The sequence below is a fragment of the Lissotriton vulgaris genome, chromosome 11 (genome assembly GCF_964263255.1).
Source record: "Lissotriton vulgaris chromosome 11, aLisVul1.2, whole genome shotgun sequence".
NCBI classification, from domain to species: domain Eukaryota; kingdom Metazoa; phylum Chordata; class Amphibia; order Caudata; family Salamandridae; genus Lissotriton; species Lissotriton vulgaris.
The window spans coordinates 517,046,016-517,071,106 of record NC_141699.1 but is presented as its reverse complement, the minus strand read 5'-3'; the positions used below and the strand labels follow the sequence as shown (position 1 = coordinate 517,071,106).

Genomic DNA, 25,091 nt, shown 5'->3' with positions numbered 1-25,091 from the left:
AAAGTGGGCTCTCATCGAGGAGCGTTTGAGTTTTTTAAACTTATTTAGGGCAATTTTGTACGTGGATTTGGCAGTAGGATCGTAGGTCTGGCGCCATATACGTTCCAGCTGCTTGCATCTGCTCTTTTCCTCGCGTAAAGTAGGGGAAAACCAAGGGGAAGAAGGACGGGATCTGGCAGACGCCAGAGGGGTAAGCGGGGCAATGTGGTCCAAAGCAGAGATGAGGGCAGAGTTATATCTCTCTGTTTCCCTATCAAGATCTTCCAACTGCTTGAATTGAAACTGAAAGCAGGAGTCGATAGACTCACAAGTAACTTTGGTCCATTTGCGACCGCTAGCTCTGTTAAGAGAGGCAGGAGGGGGAGGAGCAGGGCAGGTAATATCAAAAGGAGGAAGATAATGATCTGACCAAGTGAGGGGGAGGGGGGAGAAAGAAGAAATGCCAGGATGATTGGTGAAGATTAGATCAAGTGTGTGGCCTGCTTTATGAGTAGGGCCATTAACTAATTGGGACAATGTAAGGCCTTGTAGAGTTTCCAGGAATGAAGAAGCTTGTGCACAAGAAGGGTTGTCAATGTGAAGATTAAAATCTCCTAACACTGTGAAGTGGGAATGTTTAAGTGAGAAGTCTGCAATAGAGTGCGTCAAGGCACTTAGAGATGAGGAGGTGGCCGAGGGGGGGTTGTAAACCAGGATGCCAGCAAAGATAATACTTGCAGAATCCGTAGTTGTGAAATACATGGCTTCAATGAGGCCAAGGTTGGGGATTTTCGTAATGTTTAATTTGAGGTGAGATTTCGCAATAGCAGCGAGGCCCCCACCTGGTTTAGAGCTGTCACGATTTATGCCCAATAGATGATAACCGGAAGGAATGGCCAAATTTATGTCCGGATTAGTTGAATCTTTAAGCCAGGTTTCTGTCAAAAATAATAAGTCCCAGTTATTAGTATCTAGTGACAGCCAGATATCAGCGGCGTGAGCGGGTAGTGATCTACAATTAATTAGGGCAGCTTTTAAGGTGGTCGAGGGCTGGAGAGTCACGGCATTCTTAGACTGAAGAGTCGATTTAGAAGAAGCAGGGATGGCAAATTTGCAGCGCGAGCATGTATAGGTGGAATTATCCAGGCTGTGAGGATTGCAGCAGATAGTAGGGCTGCAAGCACTTTGGCGAATGAGATAAAGTTGGTCGATAGTCCAGGAGATATTTGGGGAGCGAGAGACAGGGGGACCGGCGCTGGGCGCGGGCCAGGCGCTGACGGGCGCAGACGGGCTTGCCTTAGGCGCGCCTTCGGCGCGCCATCGGCGCGCCCGCTGCGCCCGCCCGCTGCGCGGGCGGGATGGCCCCTTACTTTTATCCATTCTTCTAAGGGTGAAAGGAGGGTGGGAGGCGTCCAGGAGCTGGAGCGCTACCCTGCCTCCCCCCAAGATGGCGGTTCCGCGTTCTCCCGGCCGGCGAGAGCGCTGTGCTCGGCTGCGCCGGGGGAGAGAGAGCAAGGACCCCTGTGACGAATTTACTCTCGTCAGAACAGGCAAGGAGGTCAGTGGCAGAATTAAAAAAGCATCAGTTTAAAATAATTACAATTCTTAAAAGTTCACAATCGTAAATATGGCTGAGTCACACTCACGCTAAATAGCATTTAAATAGGTCAAGAGAGACAGAGGTGCCCCCGGCTTCCGCCTCAGGGGTGAGAGCAAGTAATCTGCAGTAAGCTGAAAACGCGAGACTTAAATAACGAGGGAGGGCGGGAGGCGTCCAGGAGCTGGAGCGCTACGCTGCCTCCCCCCAAGATGGCGGTTCCGCGTTCTCCCGGCCGGCGAGAGCGCTGTGCTCGGCTGCGCCGGGGGAGAGAGAGCAAGGACCCCTGTGACGAATTTACTCTCGTCAGAACAGGCAAGGAGGTCAGTGGCAGAATTAAAAAAGCATCAGTTTAAAATATTTACAATTCTTAAAAGTTCACAATCGTAAATATGGCTGAGTCACACTCACGCTAAATAGCATTTAAATAGGTCAAGAGAGACAGAGGTGCCCCCGGCTTCCGCCTCAGGGGTGAGAGCAAGTAATCTGCAGTAAGCTGAAAACGCGAGACTTAAATAACGAGGGAGGGCGGGAGGCGTCCAGGAGCTGAAGCGCTACCCTGCCTCCCCCCAAGATGGCGGTTCCGCGTTCTCCCGGCCGGCGAAAGCGCTGTGCTCGGCTGCGCCGGGGGAGAGAGAGCAAGGACCCCTGTGACGAATTTACTCTCGTCAGAACAGGCAAGGAGGTCAGTGGCAGAATTAAAAAAGCATCAGTTTAAAATATTTACAATTCTTAAAAGTTCACAATCGTAAATATGGCTGAGTCACACTCACGCTAAATAGCATTTAAATAGGTCAAGAGAGACAGAGGTGCCCCCGGCTTCCGCCTCAGGGGGGAGAGATAACCTTTGGGAGGAATTTTAGAGTTGTACGAAGACAAACCCTATCCTGTAAAACTTGAAAAAAAGGCTACTCTATGGTTAGAGTTTTGTTGAAGGTGGGTGACCCAATATACCCTTGCGAGCTTGGGCTAAAATTCGATATAGAAAAAATTGCCAACAAGGAAATTCTTTTGTGAATAATTAAGTAACAGGAGGTTGATCAATCTGTACTGAGAAAACCTAGGACCAACTTAATTCAACTTAAACCTGTTATTCATCAAATTAGTCACTTTCAATTTTAACATAGTGGTAAAAACTCACATAAGAAAAAGCTACACAGGAAATAGATTTTATAGAAATGTCACTTTATGTAAAGTTTTCATCTTAAAGGGTACAGTTTTTAAAAACAGTGAAAATCAATCAACAATGTACAAGTGGACAAGACGTAGATTAGTCGTTCTTGCAATCCACTCTTTTTTTTAGATAAGTTACAACGAATCTTGCTGACTGTACACAAAGATATCGCTGTATCGAGTTAATCTGAGAAAAAAGATGTGGACTAATAAGTCGACGTTTCGGCCTTATAATTGTAAAATCCTTAAGGCAATCCTCAGGACATTCAATCTTTTGTGAAATATGACCCCCTGAATCTCCACTTGATCGTCACCGACCATGTGGTTCGTGTGGGACTTTCAATTTCAAATGTGCCTTTTGTATTGAGGCTTGCTCTCGAAAAAAGGTGATATGGCGTACTTAGTCCGCATCAACAGTAAATGTTTCAATATATACCAAAACTTCATCTGGCATGGCGTAGTCTCATGGGATAGTCTCACGGGATAGTTAGTAGTTAGTCTCCCGTGAGACTACGCCACGCCGGACGAAGTTGATGGATTATACCCAGATCTTTTGACTGGGTGTGAGTGTTTGATTGATTCAGATGCTCCGTCCATCACCACCCCCTTTTGTACTGCTTTTGGCCACCATAAGTGTGGCAGGGTATGATCATACGTGAGTCCCTTGCTCCCTTTGCCACTGGATTCAAGCAAGCCGGGCTGAAGACGGTTGGAATGCCAGAAACCGGTCCTCAGAAGCTTGTTTCCGGTCCAGGGAAGACATGGCTTGGCAGTTCGGGCTGGACTGTTCCCATGAGGCACAGGGTCAGACTGATTTGTATATAGCCATGTCTGAACTGGGGTGGCAGAAGGGGCTAAAGAATGGTGATGGATTAAACCCAGATCTTTTGACTGGGTGTGAGTGTTTGATTGATTCAGATGCTCCGTCCATCACCACCCTCTTTTGTACTGCTTTTGGCCGCCATAAGTGTGGCAGGGTATGCTCAGATGTGAGTCCCTTGCTTACTTTGCCACTGGATTCAAGCAAGCCGGGCTGAAGACGGCTGGAATGCCAGAAACTGGTCCTCGGAAGCTTGTTTCCGGTCCAGGGAAGACCTGGCTTGGCAGTTCGGGCTGGACTGTTCCCATGAGGCACAGGGTCAGACTGATTTGCATATAGCCATGTCTGAACTGGGGTGGCAGAGTGGGCTAAAGAACAGTGATGGAATAAACCCAGATCTTTTGACTGGGTGTGAGGGTTTGATTGATTCATATGCTCCGTCCATCACCACCCCCTTTTGTACCGAGGACTCTATGGTTAAAGCATGAATTTCACTAACTCTTCTCACAGAAAATATAGCAACAAGGAAAGCTACCTGCCAAGAGAGGAACTGCAGAAGACACAATTGCAGATGTAAAAAATGTGTGGACATTAGCCGTATAAGATCGACATTTAACTTCCAGAAAAGTACTGGTGATGTACGTGGTGGAATTATTCTTTTCAACCCTTCCATAAAAGCTTTGATGAATGGTATACCAAGAAGTGCCTGATGCTGGCGGTTTTGGAGATAAGCAATTGCTGCAAGATGCAATCATATGTGTAGTAACGGAGCCACCCGGCCCGTTCACGTACGCACACACGCACGCATACGCATCAGGGGCGGGGTAGCCCCTGGGTATAAATAAATGGCCGGAAGACCGCTCGTGGTCTTTGGCCCTAACCAGCAGATAGTGCGTGTGTGGTTTTTCACCAAGTACAGTTAGGCCCCACCCCGAGGCCTAGGCATTCCTTTCCCCCGTGTCTCCGGACACTACATTGGAGACGAGGCGGTCTCTGTTACCCACGCCTCGCCACGCGACGGTGCCTGCCATCCTGCACCTCGCATACAGCCGGGCCCTGCACGGACGGGCCCCCGGCGGTGGCGCTGCCACGTGCGCACAACTGCTATCCTGCACCAGGCCGTGGTGCACCAGGTGAGCCCGCGCCTCCCCGAGGCCGCAGCCTGCGACCCAACCCTCTGCCTGGTCCCTCCCGAGGCCCGCCATCGCTCACGCCGGCACCCACGCTCTTGCACGGCGTGCAGTTACCTGCTGCCTCGGTGAGCACTCTTCACTGCCGCCAGCGCATCGGGGGGTGGTTCTCGACCCTTGCGCTCGGTCCCTCGCGGCCGCGCTGGGAGCCTCAGCTCGCGCATGCGCACACCGCAGCGGTTCGCGCAGGCCCTGTCTCATCTCACGCTTTAGGCGGACGGGCGCTGTGAAGTGCCCCGCGATTGCTCACGCATCGGGCGGGCGGCAGATACCGTTCTGGGGGTATCCCCGCTAGTCCTGCACGCCGTAGACCACGTCTGCCACCCTGCGCACCACGGACCTCGTTCTGCTGCCACAGTCACCAGGGCAACGTTCCTGATACACTGGGACCACACCTGCCTGTGCCCCACGGACCAGATACCCGGCACCTCCTCCCCTGCCTCGCAACACCTGCTCATTGCTGTGCCTGCTCCTCCAGGCCTACCCTAGTCTTGCCTCACGAGCTCCTCCACGTGCTCCGGCGCCGTCGACCATGAGCCAACTGCCTGCCACTGGTGGCGCCACAGCTTCGACTCCCGCGCAAAACCAGACACCGGCCCCCACTGGTTCTCCTGCCACTGTGCCGCCCCAAGTCGCTGGTCCAGCTCCAGGGGCTGCAGCGGCCGGTCCAGCTCCAGGTGCTGTGGCGGCCGCCACTCCGACTCCCCCTGGACATGGCCTCGCTGCGCCACTTCCTCCGTTTAGCGAGCTTGCAGACCCTTCCACAGCTGCGGCAAGATGGCGTCTATGGATTGGGAGGTTGGAACACTACTTTGTTGGCGTCCGGGAGACCGATGGCAAAGTTAAGCGCTCCCTACTCATGTGCTATGGGGGTGACGAACTCTATGAACTCTTCGAAACACTACCGGATCGGGGTGGTGATCAAGACTACGATGCCGCGGTCAGAGCTTTGAACCTGTACTTCGACCCCAGGGTGAACCCTGACTACGAGTGGTTTAAGCTACGCCAGGCAAGACAAGGCGAGTCGGAATCCATTGACTCGTTCTATGCACGGCTGCGGAAGTTGGCCCTGGCCTGCGAGCTCCCGAAACAGCGTGAGGAGATACGTGCGCAACTGATCCAAGGGTGCCGTTCGGTGGAACTCAGACGTCTCGTTCTCAGACAGCCGCGGATCACCCTGGATGAGATCCTCGTCCTCGCGCGCTCGCATGAGCTGTCTAATGCCAGAGCTGATGAGATGCAGGCTGCTCTCGACCGACTTGGTGCGCCCACAAAGGTCCCTCAGATCAAGGAAGAACACGTGGACGCCGTTCGGCGCCGGCCGCAACCCCAGAGGGGGTCCTCACATGCCTCTTCCCGATCCTCCTGTGGCAACTGCGGGATGGAGCACCCCGCCATGGAAAATGTTTCGCAAGAGGAAAAGTCTGCTCCAACTGTGGGAAGATGAACCACTTCGCAAAGGTGTGCCACAGCAGCAGAAACCGCCGCCCCAGTTCGAGCGGGAAAAGACCTGCACAGGCTGTACGACGACTCTCCCTGGATGATCCGGGCCCATGCAGCGATGCCTCCAGATCGGCATTCCGCCTCGACGACGATGAGGACGAAGTCTTCTTTGTCTCCTTTGTCGGGAGAGAGGGCTCCAGAAGAAGACCTCCGCCGATGTGCGAGATCTCCATCGCCGGCTCACCCGTACAGGCACTCATTGACACCGGAGCGTCGGTGAATGTGATGGACAGCACGCAATACGAGCTACTGTCACCACGCCCACCACTGTCACCATCAAAGGCCAAGATCTACATACAACAGTGACGACCCACTTCCCCTGAGAGGTGCGATTGAGGTGGTTGCTGCTTGCAACAATCACCAAGTCAAGACCAAGTTCCATGTCACCGGAGGCAGGTGTGGCAGGCTTCGGAGCTGCCACACAGCTGAGGATTTACAATTGGTATTCTTCGCACGACAGGTACATGAACTGCATGCAGATGCAATGCTGCAAGACTTCCCAGCCCTATTTAAAGGACTTGGCTGCCTAAAAGGAAAAACATTCAAACTACATGTGGACCCAACGATCCGACCTACGGCCCTCAGACACCGACGAGTCCCGTTTCACCTGCGGCCGCAGGTGGAGGATGAACTGCGAAAACTCGAGGAACTGGGGGTAATCGAGAAGGTGTCGGGCCCGACACCATGGGTGTCGCCTCTGGTGATCGCACCGAAACTGAAAAAAACAGGCGCTATACGCCTGTGCGTGGATATGCGTCTTCCGAACAAGGCAGTGAAGAGGGAAAGGCACCTGACGCCAACGATGGACGAAATCGTGGCGGACCTCAACGGCGCCCGCTGGTTCTCAAAGCTGGACCTCAACGCCGGGTATCACCAGCTTGAACTCCACCCGGACAGTCGCAACATCACTACTTTTTCCACCCATGTCGGACTCCGGAGGTATAAACGTCTGAGCTTCGGTGTGTCGTCGGCTGCCGAAGTCTTTCAAAACGCCATCAGAGAGACACTCTCAGGATTACCAGGAGTCATAAACCTGAGCGACGATATCCTCGTCTTCTCCAAGACCCTGGAAGAACACCACGTCCACCTCCGAGCTACTTTGCAACGCCTCACCGATCACGGCCTCACTCTACACAGGGACAAATGCTCCTTTTATAGAGAATCCGTGGATTTCTTCGGCTATATCTTTTCCAGGGAGGGACTTCAGGTCGATCCGAAAAAAGCAGAAGCTATCCGAACTGCTCCCAAAAGTCAGAAGCTTGCTGGGGGTGGCCACTTATTGCGGCCGTTTCATCCCTGGATTGGCATCCCTCTCCGAGCCACTACGTGTCCTCACTAAGTCGGGCCAGCCATGGGCGTGGACCGCCAAGGAAGACGAAGCCTTCGCGGCGATCAAAGCCGCTCTAATTGACGACAAGGTTATGGCCTACTTCAGACCACACCGGCGCACAGAAGTTGTTGTGGACGCAAGTCCCGTTGGTCTGGGGGCTGTCCTTATGCAAGAAACTGAAGCACACGAATGGGTACCAACGGCATACGCCAGCAGAGCTTTGACTGCGACAGAGATGCGGTATGCTCAAATCGAACGTGAAGCGTTGGCCATCAAATGGGCATGCCAGCATTTTCACCTCTACCTATATGGACACGAGTTCAAAGTGGTATCCGATCACAAACCCCTCGTACCTCTGTTCGCTGGAACAGCCAGGCTTGCTCCCCCCCGGATCGAGAGGTGGGCCGTCCAACTTCAAGCATACCGTTTCGAAGTCATATATCGGCCTGGAGCCGACAACCCCGCGGATTTCCTATCACGTCATCCTGGCACCGCCGTCTCGGCCCAAGCAGCGGGTGACATAGAGGACGTCGAGGAGTACGTGAGGATGATCTCCCAAGAGGCCTGCCTTGACACTGGAAGACATTGGCAAAGCCACGGATGACGACAAGTGTCTCCTCAAAGTAAAAGCCACGCTGTCAAATCGGAACTGGAAACACTTCCTGGACGGAGTTAGCGCCCTCACACCTCAAGAACAGTTATCACGACAACAGCTATGGAGAGCTCAGAGCGAGCTGAGTGTCGGGCCCCATGGAGTGGTCCTCCGAGGAACAGCGATAGTGATACCCGCGAGGCTACAGGAAGAGGTTGTACGGTTAGCCCACCAAGGACACCAAGGCGTGTCGAAGACAAAAGGACGGCTGCGCAGCAAAGTATGGTTCCCCGGCACAGACGCAGCAGTAGAGAAGGAGGTCGGCAACTTCGTGCACCATAACGAGCCAAGACCCAGCTCCCCACCCCGTGATCACCGAGGACCCATGTCAAGAACCATGGTCAAAAGTCAGTGTAGACTTCGGTTCCTTCCCAGCTGGGCGGCATTCCCTCGTCCTAATTGACTCTTACTCCCGTTTCCCCATCGTGGAAGTAGTACCCTCCACAGCATTCGCTCACGTGAAAAAAGCCCTAGAAGAGGTGTTCGCCATGATGGGCCTGCCAGAAGAGATGAGATCAGACAATGGTCCTCCCTTCCAGGGAAGGGATTTCCAAACATACCTAGCCGCCGAGGCATCCACCACCGGAAGATCACTCCGCAACGGCCCCAGGCGAACGGGGAAGTCGAGAGGTTCATGAGGGCCCTGAACCGCGCGCTACAGATTGGAATGGAAAGGAAGGAGGACGCAGAAGAATGCCTATCACGGTTCCTGAGCGCATACCGACAGACGCCCCACTCAACCACACGCTGCGCCCCGGCACACCTGGTGTTCAAGAGGGTGCCAAGAGACTGCGTGCCAGCCACACATGCATGGTGCCCTCCAGAGATGAACCAGGAAGCCACTCAAGAACGACGAAGGCGCACGAACGACCAAGCCAGTTGGGCCAGAAGAGCCCAAACCAGATCGTTGGTAGTCGGCGACAAAGTGGTCCTCAAGAACAGACACCGACATTCAAAATACGACCCGGCATTTGAACGGGAGGTGAGGGAGATCGTGAACGTACATGGCACCATGGTATCCGCATCTAGGCGCACAAGAGCCGTGACCAGGAACGTGTCGTGGTTCAAACGTGTCTCTCGTGAAAGCGGAAACACCGACTCTGCATCCGAGGGTGCTGAAGACGGAGACCATGAGCCGGTGCAAGATGAGTCATCTACGGCCCCACGTGAAGAGGAACTGAGACTTGAGCCGGACAACACCACCAGTCCAGGAAACACCTCAAGTGAGATTCAACACCGTCCGGAGCGACCAGTGGAGATGGAAAGCATGGAAAATCACCGAAGCCAAAGATACCACCTGCGACCAAACCCAACTCCCAGTCAAAGACTGAAGGACTATGCATGGACTATGAACTAATCAAGAAACAATTCATGGCCGGGACTATTGATCTGTAGGTTTGGGGGATGTAGTAACGGAGCCACCCGGCCCGTTCACGTACGCACACACGCACGCATACGCCTCAGGGGCGGGGTAGCCCCTGGGTATAAATAAATGGCCGGAAGACCGCTCGTGGTCTTTGGCCCTAACCAGCAGATAGTGTGTGTGTGGTTTTTCACCAAGTACAGTTAGGCCCCCTCCGAGGCCTAGGCATTCCTTTCCCCCGTGTCTCCGGACACTACAATATGGAAATTTAAGCTAGATGTGCCTTTTTTTTAGCGATGTAGCAGATAGCATATAATTAGGGTTCCCAGTTTTATGGTATTGATTTTTTTACCATTTCTGTCTGTATTTATCCATATTTATTTTTTGGTCATTTTTATTCAGATTAATTTTTGTCGCAAGCAAATGACAATGCTGCAACTAGTATTTTTTCACATTTATGCGACAGAGGCTATGGAGAGATTGTAACGACTGCACGCACTTAGAAGGTTCCCGAACAAAATTGAAAACACTGGAAGACAGAACATTTTATTTTACTCAAAAAGTGTGCATTTATTGTACTTGCGTCTGAGGCAGATTAAGTAGGTATCGTTAAACAGCACATTCCAAGAGGGAGTGATGTTGAATGCAGCCTCTCTTTTGGCAATGTTTGAAATAGTTGTTATTCTGATGGCATCAAACACGCACTGTGGTACAAAATCTCTCCTGAAAGTTACCTGCAACCTGTTCTAACCCTTTGTGATGCAGAGAGCAAGCGCAGCAGTAATGAGTAAGATTAGAAAAGGAATGATAAACGTATGAAAGCATGGGAAATTACTTTTGCAAGGGCAACATTAATAAAGGAAAGAGACTGCGATCCACACCTCTAGATGGAGATGGCTAATTGCACAAAAACAGAGGCAATCCACATGTAAAGAGTTTTAAAAAAAAACAATTTTGTGTTGTCTTTAAACAGGGTCGCCATAAAGTTTGTACACTGGCAGTTTGTTAATTTTTTAATTCCTCAAAGCCTGCCACCTGCTGTCGAGCACACCACTACCTGCTAACAGCCCTCTCTGCCTTGCCGCCACTAATTGTATTCACAGGATACCTTATTAATGCTGACCCCAGCAGGCACCACCAGATGATGTCTAAATTTCTATCAGTGAGCCAGCCTCCTAATGCACCCATTAACACCTTGTGCTAGGCTAAAAGGCATTAGTAGAATGGACACAGTGCTGCTTTAAAGGTCAAGTGCTTGCATTTCTTACATCGTCCCCCACCCCTTTAACATGCAACACCTACTACCACCTGCTGCTTTGTGCTTCTACTTTAGCAGTTCTCTTAAAGAGGCATAAGTTGTGTAGAGTAGTAAGAGGAGCGTGGTGAGGTAACCCCCCGCGGGAGTGAGGCTGCAACGCACTGTTTGTCAGTATTTTCCAGTTTCTAAGTTATAAATACAGACAAAGGAAAAATAGTTTTCCGTCTGTATTTATATGTAAAAATCTGTTTAAAAGGAAAAACGGGAGCCTTACATATAATCTGTTGTACTGTGGGTGGACTTGGGGCTATTTCCTGGGCTATCCAATAGTGGAAAAAACGTTTCCACTTACCTGCATAATAGGCTCTTGTGATTCGACGTGTTGCCCTTTTTAGAATGTTTATATATTCTGGATGCAATTGCAAGTATCCAAACTCTAAGACTACAGGAGCCAGAATACAAGGTTTAGTTGTTTGAGGTTTGGATACCTGACTCTGCCTTTGCTGTGAGCGAGAAGATCTAGTATGTTGGGAAGCTTCTTGTGAGGTACAAGGGACAACTCTAATAGCATTGTGAACCAGGGCTGACTTGCCCAGGTTGGAGTTATGAGAATCATCTTGAGACTTGTTTGTCCAAGTTTCCAGACTATATTTAGAATAACTGTGAGAGATGGAAAAGAGCATCCAAATATCCCCTAACAGTTCATTCATAGAGCATTGCCCATGGATTTTGGATGCTGGTACCTGGAGGCGAAGTTTGTGTATTTTGCGTTTTCTACTGTGGCGAATAGGTCTACATCTGGCGGTCCCCAATGACGGAAGTAACTGAAGACGACTTTTTGGGTGGAGTTTACACATGTGGACTTGTTGCTGCATTCTGCTTAGTAGGTCCACTACTGTATTGTCCAATACTGGAAGATATTTCGCAAGGATGTGGATGTGATGGCAAATAGCCCAGTGCCAAATGACCTGTGCTAATTGAGACATCTGTGTTGAGTGCATTCCGCCTTGTTTCAGGATGTAATAAATTTCTGTCATATTATGAGTCTGGAGAAGTACAATCTTCCTGGTTATGATGGGGAGATAGGCTTTCAGACCCATCTGAATCACTATAAGCTCTAGTAATTGTAATTTTATTTTGTAAATTGCATACTAACCAAAGGTGTCTTCACATCAGCGTTTCATTCCCAAAAAGGACTTCAAAGACTCAGCATGTCACTAAAAGTAACTGTGTGACTCAACAAAAAGAAACGTTTTTAGGTGCTTCTTAAATTGCAGCAGATTGGATTGGAAACGCAATGTTAGCGGCAGAGAGTTCCAAAGTTTCCTAGCACAGAAGGAGAAAGTCCTGCCACCCCATCTAGCTTTGCCTATTCTGGGGACAGCTATGATTCTAGCTGAACTAGATCTGAGAGCCCGGGTAGGAGAGTGCCAGGAAAAAATCTTCTGAAAATATTCTGGTCCAGTCCGGTGAAGAGCATTATGTAGCAGACATAATTTTATTGAAATTGATCCTATTCCAAAGATTAAGAAATAAGAGCAAACTTAGGAATTTTCAAAACCAGTCAGGCGACTGCGTTTTGCAGAGATTGAAGTTTTTCCACCAGATGCTTATGAGTGCCTAAATACAAACCCTTGAGATAACAAGCACCACCATAACTGTCTTTTGCAGTTCCAAAGGAATAAAAAGAAAGATCGTCTTTAAAGTTTTGACAAGGAAATAGCAAGAAGTCATTCGTGTTTATTTGCTCTCAGAAGCACAGATTGCTGTCAAACATGACTCCAAATTTTTAGCTTTTTGAGCAAGTTAAGTCAAGTCATTACAGCTTTATTCGATTGTTGTTATACCAATCATGAAAGCACAATACAAACAAACATAAAAATGCCATTATAAATTTAACAGGTTAAAATGTATTTACACAACAAGAATGAAATCGGTGCCATCCGGAGGGACAATGTCCTTACTTTACACATCAAATACCATATTTTTCCTCTGCTGAAGCACCTTTTTTTAAAACATAGCCAATCTCCACGCAGTATGTTCATCTTCCAAAAATTGCAGCTTCATAAAAGCTGGGCGGCATTGCCTTACGCCCAAAGATTTTAAAAGTGGAAGTAACCACACTCTCCTCAACTCTGTATAGAACTTATAGAATAAAACTAGATGAATCGCAGACTGCATAGAGTGGTTATCACAAAGGCAGGGAGTAAAATGCTGGGTCCAGTCGTTCATAGTTGGTATTAACAGTAATCTATGAACAACACCCAGTCTAAATCTCGTTAGAAGCATCCTATCAAAAGTTTCAGGAGCGAATAACAAGTAAGGCTCCATCCCCAAACAGGTTAGAGTTAGTTGATGCATCCTTACATTAGGTTTCAACACTTCATCTGCCAGTCGTATTGAACTCAATAATTGAAGGCCTTTTAGCATTAGGGTCTTTCTCGATACTGACAACATAGTAGAGGGTTCAGCAAAGTATTAAGGATGACCTATATCCTTCATAAAGTTACATGTATATTTAATCCAAGAAATCTTAACGTCCCCCTCCAAGCTCATGCTAGCCTTTAAAATCTCTCTATTCAACTTACTCTGCGCCTTGAATTGAATTGAATTGAATTGAAAGGAATTTTATATGGCGCGAACAGCTGCCCTGAGGTGTCCAGGCGCTGGTGGGTAAAGGAAACTATTGCTGGGGTGGATCGCTGGTGGGGTGAGTTTAGAAGCCTTGGTTCAAATCCTATGCCATAAAAGCACTGGTTCCATTTTCATAAGATCTGAAATAAAAGGGAGGCCCAACTCCTTGTGACATATATAGGAGGACGTGCCAGCTGTAATAGCGGAGTGTTAACAAAACCCCACACTCTTGTCCCATACATTGTGGCTGTAATGCACTTTGCTTTATATATTTTCAAAAGTTCCACTGGCGGCTTCCTCCCTAGTTTCTCAGCAAAGGTGGCAAGGGCTGTCGTTGTTCTGGTAAACACAAGTTTTTTTGCGTTTATCATCTGAGACCAGGTATCATTCTGATTTACTAAGATGCTGAGGTAGGTAAAATTCCTGGTAGAGGCTAACTTATTTCCATCCAGGAAAATTTTCCTCACCCTCCGAAACCCTTTACCGCATCTCATAATGAATGTCTTAGAGACATTAATGCTCAAACCTAGGTCCTTCATAAAGGCCTTAAAAGTATCCAGGGCCCTTTGCAGACCATTTTGTGTACGCGCCATTAGGACCGCGTTGTCTGCATAAAGGAGGGCTGGAATGGGTCGCCCTCCAATTTGCGGGAAGTCTATACCCTCATTCAGCAATACTTTGCCGAGGCAGTTGATATATAGTTTAAAAAGGAAGGGGGCCAGGACACAGTCCTGCCTGACCCATCTCTTGATGGGGAATGAACCAATACGTTCCCCACCCTGGTCATAGCGAACACTGGCAGAGGCTCCCCTGTACAAACATTGCAAAAGGGCTATATTTGAATCAAACCCTAAATCTACTAGAATCTCCCACAATCTTCCATGCTTCACAGAATCGAAGGCTACGGTAAGGTCCACGGACACTAGGTACAAACAGCCCTTGTTTGCTCGTATATATTTACCTATGAAGATAGATACATTTAAAATTTGCTCTAAAGTGACTAGGCCTTCTCGAAAGCCATACTGTAAGTCAGAAATTACCTGTTAGTCTTCTTCCCAGTCTTGCAGAACTTCCGGAACCACACGTCCTACCACCTTTATGGAGAAACAGATGCCCTCATCCTACTTGACCTCTCCGCAGCCTTCGACACAGTCTGTCATAGCACCTTCATACAACGACTAAGCAACGTCGGAATACAAGGAAAAGCACTGGAATGGATCATATCGTTCCTCGCCGGAAGAACCCGGAGAGTCCGCCTCCCCCCCTTCAAATCAGAGGCCACCGAAGTCATCTGCGGCGTAGCACAAGGATCATCACTCAGTCCCACCCTCTTCAACGTATACATGAGTCCCCTCGCTTCCATCGCACGCCAACACAACCTCAACATCATCTCCTACGCAGATGACACCCAGCTGATCCTCTCCCTCACCAAAGACCCGAACACCGCCAAAACCAACCTACACGAAGGAATGAAAGAAGTAGCAGAGTGGATGAAGAACAGCTGTTTAAAACTGAACTCGGACAAAACGGAAGTCCTCCTCTTAGGCTCGACCCCCTCAGCCTGGGATGAGTCTTGGTGGCCACCAGCCCTGGGAACCGCACCCACACCAACGGATCACGCACGCAACCTGGGCATCATCCTGGACTCCTCCCTCTCGATGACCAGACAAGCCAATGCCGTCTCATCATCCTGCTTCAACATCCTATGCATGCTCCAAAAAATCTTCCGCTGGATCCCCACTGAAACAAGATAGACGGTCACCCACGCACTGGTCACCAGCCGACTGGATTACGGAAACACCCTCTATGCCGGAACCACAGCCAAACTACAGAAAAAACTCCAACGCATCCAAAACGCATCAGCCAGACTCATACTGGACATTCCTCGTCAAGCTCACATTTCCGACCACCTGAAAGATCTCCACTGGCTCCCCGTCAACAAGAGAATAACGTTCCGTCTCCTCACCCACGCACACAAAGCCCTCTATGACCTAGGACCCGAATGCCTCAATACGAGACTCTCCTTCTACACCCCCACCCGCCAACTTTGATCTTCCAATCAAGCCCTCGCCGCAATACCGCGCATCCACAGATCCACCATGGGGGAAGATCCTTCTCCTAATTAGCGGCCAAGACCTGGAACACTCTCCCCACCCACATCCGCCTTACTCAAAACCACCTCTCCTTCAGAAAGCAACTAAAAACTAACTAAACTAAAAACTTGGATATTCGATAAGTAAATGCACCCGCCTCCCCAAGCGTCTTGAGACCCTCTGGGTGAGTAGTGCGCTATATAAATTTCTGAACTTGAACTTGAACTTAGGTGATATTGGAAGGACTGTGTAATTGTCATTTTTGTGTGGAAGATGATGTGGGGTTTTGGGTACTCACAGCCCTTGGCACTGTCCACATCCAGGGCCTCAGCCCTTCTGATGGCATCACTACTGACATGGCTGATTCCTGGCCCTCTTTGTGTTGGTGGAATCATTAGAGGTATAGGAAAGTGCTCTTTTGCATGTTAACCCCCCACACTTTTTGCCTGATTTGATGTGCCCTGGGACCTGTCAATCAGATTCCCAGGCCTTGTGTTCTTTCCCAAGTATGTCCCCTTTGTATCCACAAATGGCATATCTCTGGCCACAGGGAAGCCCCTTGTAAGAGGTACCATGGGTACCAAGGGCACTGTGACTAGGGAAGGCCTCTAAGGGCTGCATCACTTTTTGTTTCACCCTCTGAGATCCTGTACCCTCACACCCACACCCTGCCTTTGCACGCTGCATGTTTTGGTGCAGAGAAAAGTAAAGAGGCGACATGGAACTGATCCCTGTGTGCCATGCCTGCAACCCACTGCCTGAGGCCTAGGTAAGTCACTCCTCTAGCGGAGTGTGTTAGCTCTCAGGTGAGGTTATAGTAGCATGAGCCCTTACCCCTACAGTGCCTAAGTCTATTCTTAGACATTGTAAGTGTAGTAAAGCCATAGTTCAGACTCCATAATGCCTTTTCTAAAGTTCAAACTCCACAATGGCTTTACTAAAAACTGGTTAGTATGGTAGCAAACTTTTCAGCACATTAGACCCACACTGATGCAAGCATGGGAGTTAATGTAAAATGCATCTTAGAGATGTCCTGTGAAAAGAGACCAGCCCTGGTGTGGTTCATGAATGGCTACCCACCATTTGCCACCAACAGACAGGTTTCTGGACACCTGCGTAGAGAGCCTCTACTCTCTAGATCCTGAAACAAAGCACATCCGGGGCGGAGGTGTCATGCCTTCTCCTCCCGGGATGGGCTGGGTCCATGAAGAGGAAGCTTCAAAGGCCTGCTGTCTTTGGAAGCTGTCTCTGCCTTTTGCTGCCCCTCAGCAACTGGGTCCCAAAGGGTTTTGGTCCCCATTTTGGGCAGGAGAATCGGCTGGAAAACCAAGCTCGGAAGAGAGGTGTGGCCAACCAAGGTGAAGCCCACAGCTCAGTCCCTTGAATCTTGAAGATGTGGGGACTCAGCCAATTAGGGAGAGGCTCATGCCCCTCCCTCTAAAGGGTGGCATAATAGGGGGTGTACCCACCCAAAGGAAGGAACCGATTGGTTCCAACCTACACACCCCTTTAACGCCCCTAAATGTAGTATTTAGGGGCAACCCTGAACCTTGCCTCCTCAGATTCCAGGAAGAAGAGTATACCTACTGCTTTGGGCCCAGCTCTATCGCTGCTCCAACTACGGCCTGCCTACAGCGAAGAAACTGCTGTGTCCAGCAGATCCCCAGAACCCAGAGGACCTGCTCTGCACTCTCCTTAGAGACTATGTCTCCTGTGAGCACTGGATTTGCTCAACACAGACTCCAAGACCAGAATCTGGAGACTCAGCGATTCTACACTACTCGGTACCTGAAGCCCATGGCCAAAGTTTGAGTGGCCCAGCACTACAAGGAGGCCTCTCCAGCGATCTTGACCTTGGATCTGGTGATCCCCGACCTCCCTTAAGCTCCAAGACGACGCCTGCAGCCTCAACTTGAAGGGTTCACCCGGTGCACAGACAAAATATTGACTCCAAAATATTGAATGGACAAAATATCGAGTTAAAAATATCGATAATAATAAAATATCGATCAGAAAAATATCGTTGGTCAAAATATTGATTAAAATAATGATAAAAAAATATCGAGTACAAAAATATCGACAAAATATATATAAATAGTCAAAGTAAAAAATTTCAATAATATGTAGAAAAAAGGTTAAAAAAAATAACACATTTTTATTAATAGTAATATAAATTGTAGTTAATGTTTAGTAGCGGGATGTTGGGTTAATAGGGGATAAGGGTGGGGAGTAATTTAATAATAATTAATTAATTAATATATGTTTGTAAATATTTTTAATTATTAATTAATTGGTAATTAATTAATATTAATTAGTTAATTAATTAATATCATTTTATACATATTTATAATTAGTAATTAATTGGTAATTAAATAATATTAATTAGTTAATTACATTAATTAGAGTAATGTATTTATATATATAATTTTTAGTTATTGTTAATTAATTATTTGGGAAAAAATAATATTATTATTAAATTAAATTAATTACAGCTAATTTGCTAATATATTTACTTTATTGTTATTGTTAATTAATAATTAATTGGTAATTAAATAATATTAATTAATTTTGGGTAAAGGAGTATTTTTAGGGTTCAGGGTCAGTTTTCAGTTTTTGGGTAAAGGGGTATTTTTAGGGTTCCGGGTCAGTTTTCGGGTAAAGGGGTATTTTTAGGGTTCAGGGTCGGTTTTCAGTTTTTGGGTAAAGGGGTATTTTTAGGGTTCAGGGTCAGTTTTCAGTTTTTGGGTAAAGGGGTATTTTTAGGGTCCAGGGTCAGTTTTCAGTTTTTGGGTAAAGGGGTATTTTTAGGGTTCAGGGTCAGTTTTCAGTTTTTGGGTAAAGCGGTATTTTTAGGGTTCAGGGTCAGTTTTCAGTTTTTGGGTAAAGGGGTATTTTTAGGGTTCAGGGTCAGTTTGGGGTTTTTGGGTAAAGGGGTATTTTTAGGGTTCAGGGTCAGTTTTCAGTATCTTATTTAATTATAGTATGTTACTATATATATATGTTTTAACAAATAATATTGTAAAAAAAATGTTTTATGACTTTCATTTATTATTTAATTATTATAAGTTAATGTAAGTATTTTTAAGTATATTTTAGTAATTAAATTTTGATATTAATTTAATTTACCACTGTTTTTAATAAAGTCGATATTTTTTACAACTATATTATTGTAAACGATATTTTGTACTCGATATTTTTGTACATACCTGTTTGTAGATACAAACTCGATATTTTGACTGTCGATATTTTGTCCACGATATTTTTGCAAGTCGATATTTTGTCCCTCGATATTATTTCAGTGATCCGGTTCACCCGAATGTGATGGGAGCTGGTAAGAACACGATACCAAAAAGACACCCCTGCATCCGAATCTGCACGGCCTTGTTTGGCCCAAGCAACGGTGTCCAGGCATCCCCTAAGATCCCAACTTACCTCTCCAGCCGGTGGTCGCCTTCGGGAAGTCTCCCTGGCCGAGCCTGCAGCAATTTTGACAAACCGAGGGTCTCTATTGAGAAGCACAGGGTACCTTGACGTCTCCTTGGCACTCTGCACCCGGACACCCGAGTGCTGCTAGTGGTGCAGCTCTTGTGCTGGTCGTTGGCCGCTGCAGTGCAGACCTTACCTCAGGAGCTTTGCTCCCTCACCCATGTGGCCTACTCTAAGTAGTCCCTAACCGAAGGCCCTCCTAGCCCCATTGACTACATTGGGTTCCTGCACTCTGCATCCAGCCACCCCAGTGTTGCTAGTGGTACAAATCGAGTGCCTACCTAGACCTTGGGTAACCTTGGTCCAAACCCCCGAAATTCCCACTTGTAAGGCGTTTCTCTCAAACCAATAACCATTTGTTCCAATAGGAACCCATGTTATGAGTTTATGGGCCTAAAATGCAAATCAGATAACCATTTGTTACAATAGGAACCCATGTTATGAGATTCTGGGCCTAAAATGTTCTAAGTGTTGAACTATTGCTTTTAGAATAGGACAGACACTGTACCTCAAACCAAGAAAACTCTAACTTACCTTGCATTGTGAGACCCTTAGGTGTGGTATCTAGGCATTACACCCCAGTACTCAAAGTAATCTAAAAGTAACTGAAAAGTATTCTAAAAGTATTTACTGTGTAATGTAAACAACATTTTAAATCAATACTAACATATTACAATTACAAGCCTATTCTACCTACCTGTACAAAGTCCTGCTTGGTTCTCGAAATAAAATACAAGTATACCTTTTTTCTACCTACCTTATTGGTCTGGATTCAGTCTCTGAGTGTGTGCATCAGTCTTCATTGAGTGAATACAATAAATGCTTAACACACCCTCTGGATAAGCCTAACTGCTCACCCACACTACCACAAAGAGAGATGTTAGTACTTACCTAATTTACCCTCTGCTATACATCTGGGGACTCCCTGGACTCTCTGCACACTATACCTTACTTTAGTACAGTATATACAGAGCCAGCTTCCTACAGGATGCAACATAGTGCACACTGCAAGTCGTGGTGCCTCTTTCTAGGAGAGCATCACCTTTTTCCTTGTCACAGATCTGTAAGTGTTGTTCCTCGTCTTGTGAGAATTCAGCTTCAGCTACATCTCCATATTATGGGCTACTTATCAGTCTCGTCTTCAGCAGAAGTATAGAATAGTTCTTCCAGAGCAGGAGTCCAGCAGAGTCCTTTTAACAGTACAGCAGTCCTTATTCCTGGTAGAGTCCTTCACAGGTCTAGTAGCGTACTACCTTGTTGGGGTCAGAGATACAGTACTTAAACCCAGTTGTGCCTTTGAACTGGGGGATGACTTCAAAGAAGGTTCTTTAAAGAACAAAGAAGCCCTTTCTTCCCAGCCCTGGCTCCAGACTATCAGTAGGGGGTTAGCAGCCCTTTGTGTGGAGCCAGACACTACCTAGTCAGTTCTTAACTCCCCCCTGCCCAAAAAGGGCCATCAGAATGCAGCTGAGTGCTCAGTCACACAAAATCTTCCCGTTTGTGTCTTTCTAGAGGGAATGCACTAAGTGAAGCTGTCTACTAATACAGACGTGTATTGGAGACAGGCTGCAGGCACACAGAACGGTAAGAACAGAGAAATGCCCATTTTCTAAAAGAGGCATTTCTAAAATATTAATGTTAAATCCAACCTAACCAGTAAAGATGATTTATCATTATCATCTGAATGTTATAAAACATGAAACAGCAACTCCTTTCTAATCGGGAATTACAGCTTAAAAGGGTATTAAGGAATCCCCATTGTTAACCTATGAGAGGAATAGGCCTCACAGTAGTGAAAAACTAATATGGGTGTTTGTCACTATCAGGACATGAAAAACTTAATAGTACATGTCCTACCTTTTACTTACACAGCACCTTGCCCTAAGGGCTACTCAGGTCCTATTTCAGAGGAGACTTATGTGTGATAAAAGGGGGTTTACGACTTGGCAAAGGGTTTTCAATGGCAAGTCAAAGTAGCAGTAAACTGCACACCCAGGCCCTATAGGGGCAGAACAGACAGGTTTGTGAAGGTAAAACATTTGAGGTGACCATTCAGAGAGGTAAATTAGCCACACCACCCTTCTTTCCCATCAGAAATTCCAAGTATGTTTAGGGCTTCATGGATGTCAACAGACCTCAGAGAGAGAGAGTACTGACCTATTCCTCATAAAACTAAGAGGATACCGTTTTGCCATGGTAGTTTTATTTGTAGGGCATCCCCCTTCAAACCCCCCCCCCCCAAAGGAGTTGGGTGGACAGTTAGATACAAGGACTGGCCAGTCCCCCACTGCAATCACTTTTTCATTAGCTAATCCTGTAACGGAATGTCCTGGCGGGTCATGAGGGGAGAGGATTAAGGGTTTAACTCCACAATCTGCACATTTTAATGTGGCAGAAAAGCTGTATTAGCCAAGGGGGGGTCAGTTGGTGCAATCAGATGTCACTTTTTCATTCCTGGTATCCAGTGGGCATTCTGCCATTGCAGTGAACGGATTCTGGGTAAAGCTCCTAATTTTCCCCAAGGGGGGCACAAATACAGTTTTGGAGCCAGGAATGGAGTTCAACCCATTTCATAACAGGTCAGTCTCTAATTTGGTTTATATGCTATAAACAAAACCCTAGTGTTCACTGGACTCTCTGCCCTCAGAGGTAGGCAGATAATGGTAAAGACCACAATTTGCCCTGGAGGCAAACTGATTATACTGGAGATGGTTGGCCATGCCAGAACAGGCCACACCTTCAATGCATTCACTTTTCAGACATCTATACCTGGGCTCAGATGTATTAGGGCTTTACGTCACTACTGCATCATGTAAGGGGTAAGGCAACACACACCCCTAAGTCAGATTACTAAACCACTCAAAGCCACCTTGTGTAAATCTTGAGTAATACAAGTCACTGCCAAGCGTTACTGGGTGTTGGGAATGTGCTTCATGGGTGGAGCGTGGGTGTTTCCATGAATCCACCCATGGAGTTTGGCGCATTCACAGATGTACTACATGGGCATACATCAAAATGAAGGCGTAATGAGGAGAAATAGCTTTATTTCTTCCTGATATGTCCCCTTTCTATGTGTGCATCATTCGGCAGCACGCATACATGGAAGAAAATGCTTCTGAGGATTGTTTTTGTGCAGGAAGGTATCCCTTCGTGCACAAAAAGAATCCTATTTGTAACGCAGGGAAGGATTAGTTACTTACCTGTAATCCTAGTTCTCTACAAGGGGTATCCTCATCAAAGACATAAGCATTAGAATATTCCCGCCCATGCGCGGGACCCCGGAAACACTATATTATATGTGCCCCACATATATATATATACGTATATATATACATATAACAATAAGCAATTGCAGCCTAATAAACACCAGAGCTGAATCATGTTGTAAGGAATTTCGACCATACATGAAAAACATGCATTAGAAACAGGAGAAACAACAACACAATTTGTTTAGAAACTGTTTTAATGCTCAGAAAACAGTAGAAATTCTCAGAAATCACTGAAAGCATCGCAAGCTCCCAGGCTGCATTGCAAATACACAGTCCAAAAAGACTGAAAAGCTTACATGTAGCTGCGTAGTAATAAACTGACACCGTGCCTTTAAGGCACTCCTGACCCCTAGCTTCCCATCATGCCTCAGGGGTGACAGGTCAGCTGTTCTTTGCGGAGACTGAAAAAACCATGGAACAAAGAGGTTAACAATATCTCCAAATTATAATAGTCCTTTGCCCGGGGAGGCGGGAGGGTTGCTTATGACTTTGATGAGGATACCCCTGGAAGAGAACTAGGATTACAGGTAAGTAACTAATCCTTCTCTTCCAGGGAATCGTCGCTGGGTTGACCACAGTGGAGGATCCTGAATCTTCGACGTCAACAACGTACCTTTTCTCGACGGCGAGCCCGCTGTTGAAGGTCTTTTCTTAGATAAATGACCCACCTGAAGATCTTTTCTCATGCCGAGCCCGACGCTGAAGCAGAAGGACGCAAGGAATTGCTTCTAGAAGGTGTTCTAGACCTCTTGGAGCCCTTCCTTTCCGGAGACCTTCCTTTAGATGATTTATCTGCCAGGCCATACAGACAAATTCTTTCCCTGTCTTTTAATGTTCTTCTGGACAGGTTCTGGCAGTGAGGGCAGGTCTTAGGATCATGATCCTTAGGTAGACAAAGAATACAGACCTCATGAGAGTCTGTTTTGGCCTTCTTTTTACCACAAGAAGGGCAAGAGTCAAAAAGAGATGGCATTTTAGATTGCTAAAAATGCACAAACCTATCAAAAAAAGATAGCTTCTTACTTCTACAGATAAAAAACGTCGAAGTAAGGAATAAAAGTTGTAAAAAGTGAAGAGATTTTCTGACAGAAATCAGAAAAGAGTGGAGCTGTGTTGCCAGGATCCTTCCTGAAGGAGCCGGAAAGAACAACTGACCTAACTGTCATCTCTGAGGCATGATGGGAAGCTGGGGGTCAGGAGTGCCTTAAAGGCACGGTGTCAGTTTATTACTATGCAGCTACAGGTTAGCTTTTCAGTCTTTTTGGACTGTGTATTTGCAATGCAGCCTGGGAGCTTCCTATGCTTCCTGGGAGCTTCCTATGCTTTCAGTGATTTCTGAGAATTTCTACTGTTTTCTGAGCATTAAACCAGTTTCTAAACAAATTTTGTTGTTGTTTCTCCTGTTTCTAATGCATGTTTTTCATGTATGGTGGAAATTTCTTACAGCATGATTCAGCTCTGGTGTTTATTAGGCTGCAATTGCTTATTGTTATATGTATATATATATATATATATATGTATATATATACGGATATATATATATATATATGTGGGGCACATATAATGAAGTGTTTCCGGGGTCCCGAGCATGGGCGGGAATATTCTAATGCTTATGACTATTGATGAGGATCCCCTGGAAGAGAACCTTACACCACGGCACAAGGGTGCCGGCATTGGCACTAGCCAGCACATACTGCACCAGTGCAGAGAGAGAGGAGGAATGTGCCTGTCACAACGTGGCCGTACTGGACCTGGAGGAAGATGAGAACAACAACACTTTGCCCCCTTATGTGTCTCCTGTACGTTTTTTTACAGTCTCTCATGAGGCAGTATGCCGAAGGAGGTACCAGCCCCTTTAATTCACCACACTTCCCTGTCACATGCACCAATGGAGGTCTACAACCTTGAAGAGGAGGTCCTCATAACCGGAAACCTGGGTAATTCAAGCGAAGGAGAGAGAAGCCAGAGAATTCAGCGGGACGAGGATCCAAGGAGGAAAGTCGAGGACGAAGGGTACTACATCCCCCTAGAGAGTGGCGAAGAGACTCTTGGTAATGCAGGACGAAGGACGTCGAATCCGGCTGGAGGACTGCGACGCCAGGAAGCCAAGGCATGGGAGCTGGACCCTATCCGGTACCAAGTACAAGCCCGCCACGCTCCAGGAGGAGCGTGGCTACCAAAGGTACTAGAGCGCATCTGGGGGTTGTTCGGAGGGGGTCCTCAGCCGCAGCAATACCGATAGCCAAGGCGGGGGAGGGTTATAATGCTAACATATCTCACGGGCATCTAAAGGCTACGTGTGCACATTGATGTTCTCACCGGCACATGGTGGTGGAATAAGGTGTTGGTGTGATTCCCCCCACTCCCCTTCCTTAAACTCAGGCCATAAGTCAGGCCACTTATCTTATACCTACCTCCCTTTTTTAGTTTTCTTGCATACCCCGTGAACTCGGATTGATGGAAGACGACGAGGTCCTGTGCATCACCCCCCTGAAGGAAAGACTGGAGGAAGAAAGAGTGTTGTTATATCTCTGAAGCAAGAGACTCTCAATAAATCTTCTGTTTATACGTCCTCCCTGCCTCAGTGTTCTTTGCCCATTCACAGTGCTATATATAAGTAAAACTTGCGCATTCCTGCTCTCTTCATTTGACAAAGCGCAGCAAGTTGTCTTAGTAAATCTGAGCCCTGTTGTCTAATGACCTTTCTGACCCCTCGAATGTCCACATTGTATTAAACCCTTCCA

The 25,091-nt window shown here is 47.2% G+C and overlaps 1 protein-coding gene across 1 annotated transcript in view; it reads right to left on the bottom strand.

Moving 5' to 3' along the window:
* Nucleotides 1-25,091, bottom strand: part of LOC147683096 (zinc metalloproteinase-disintegrin-like cobrin) — a 2,407,169-nt gene that overhangs the window by 1,738,813 nt on the left and 643,265 nt on the right. The gene's annotated exons all lie outside the window — the stretch shown is intronic.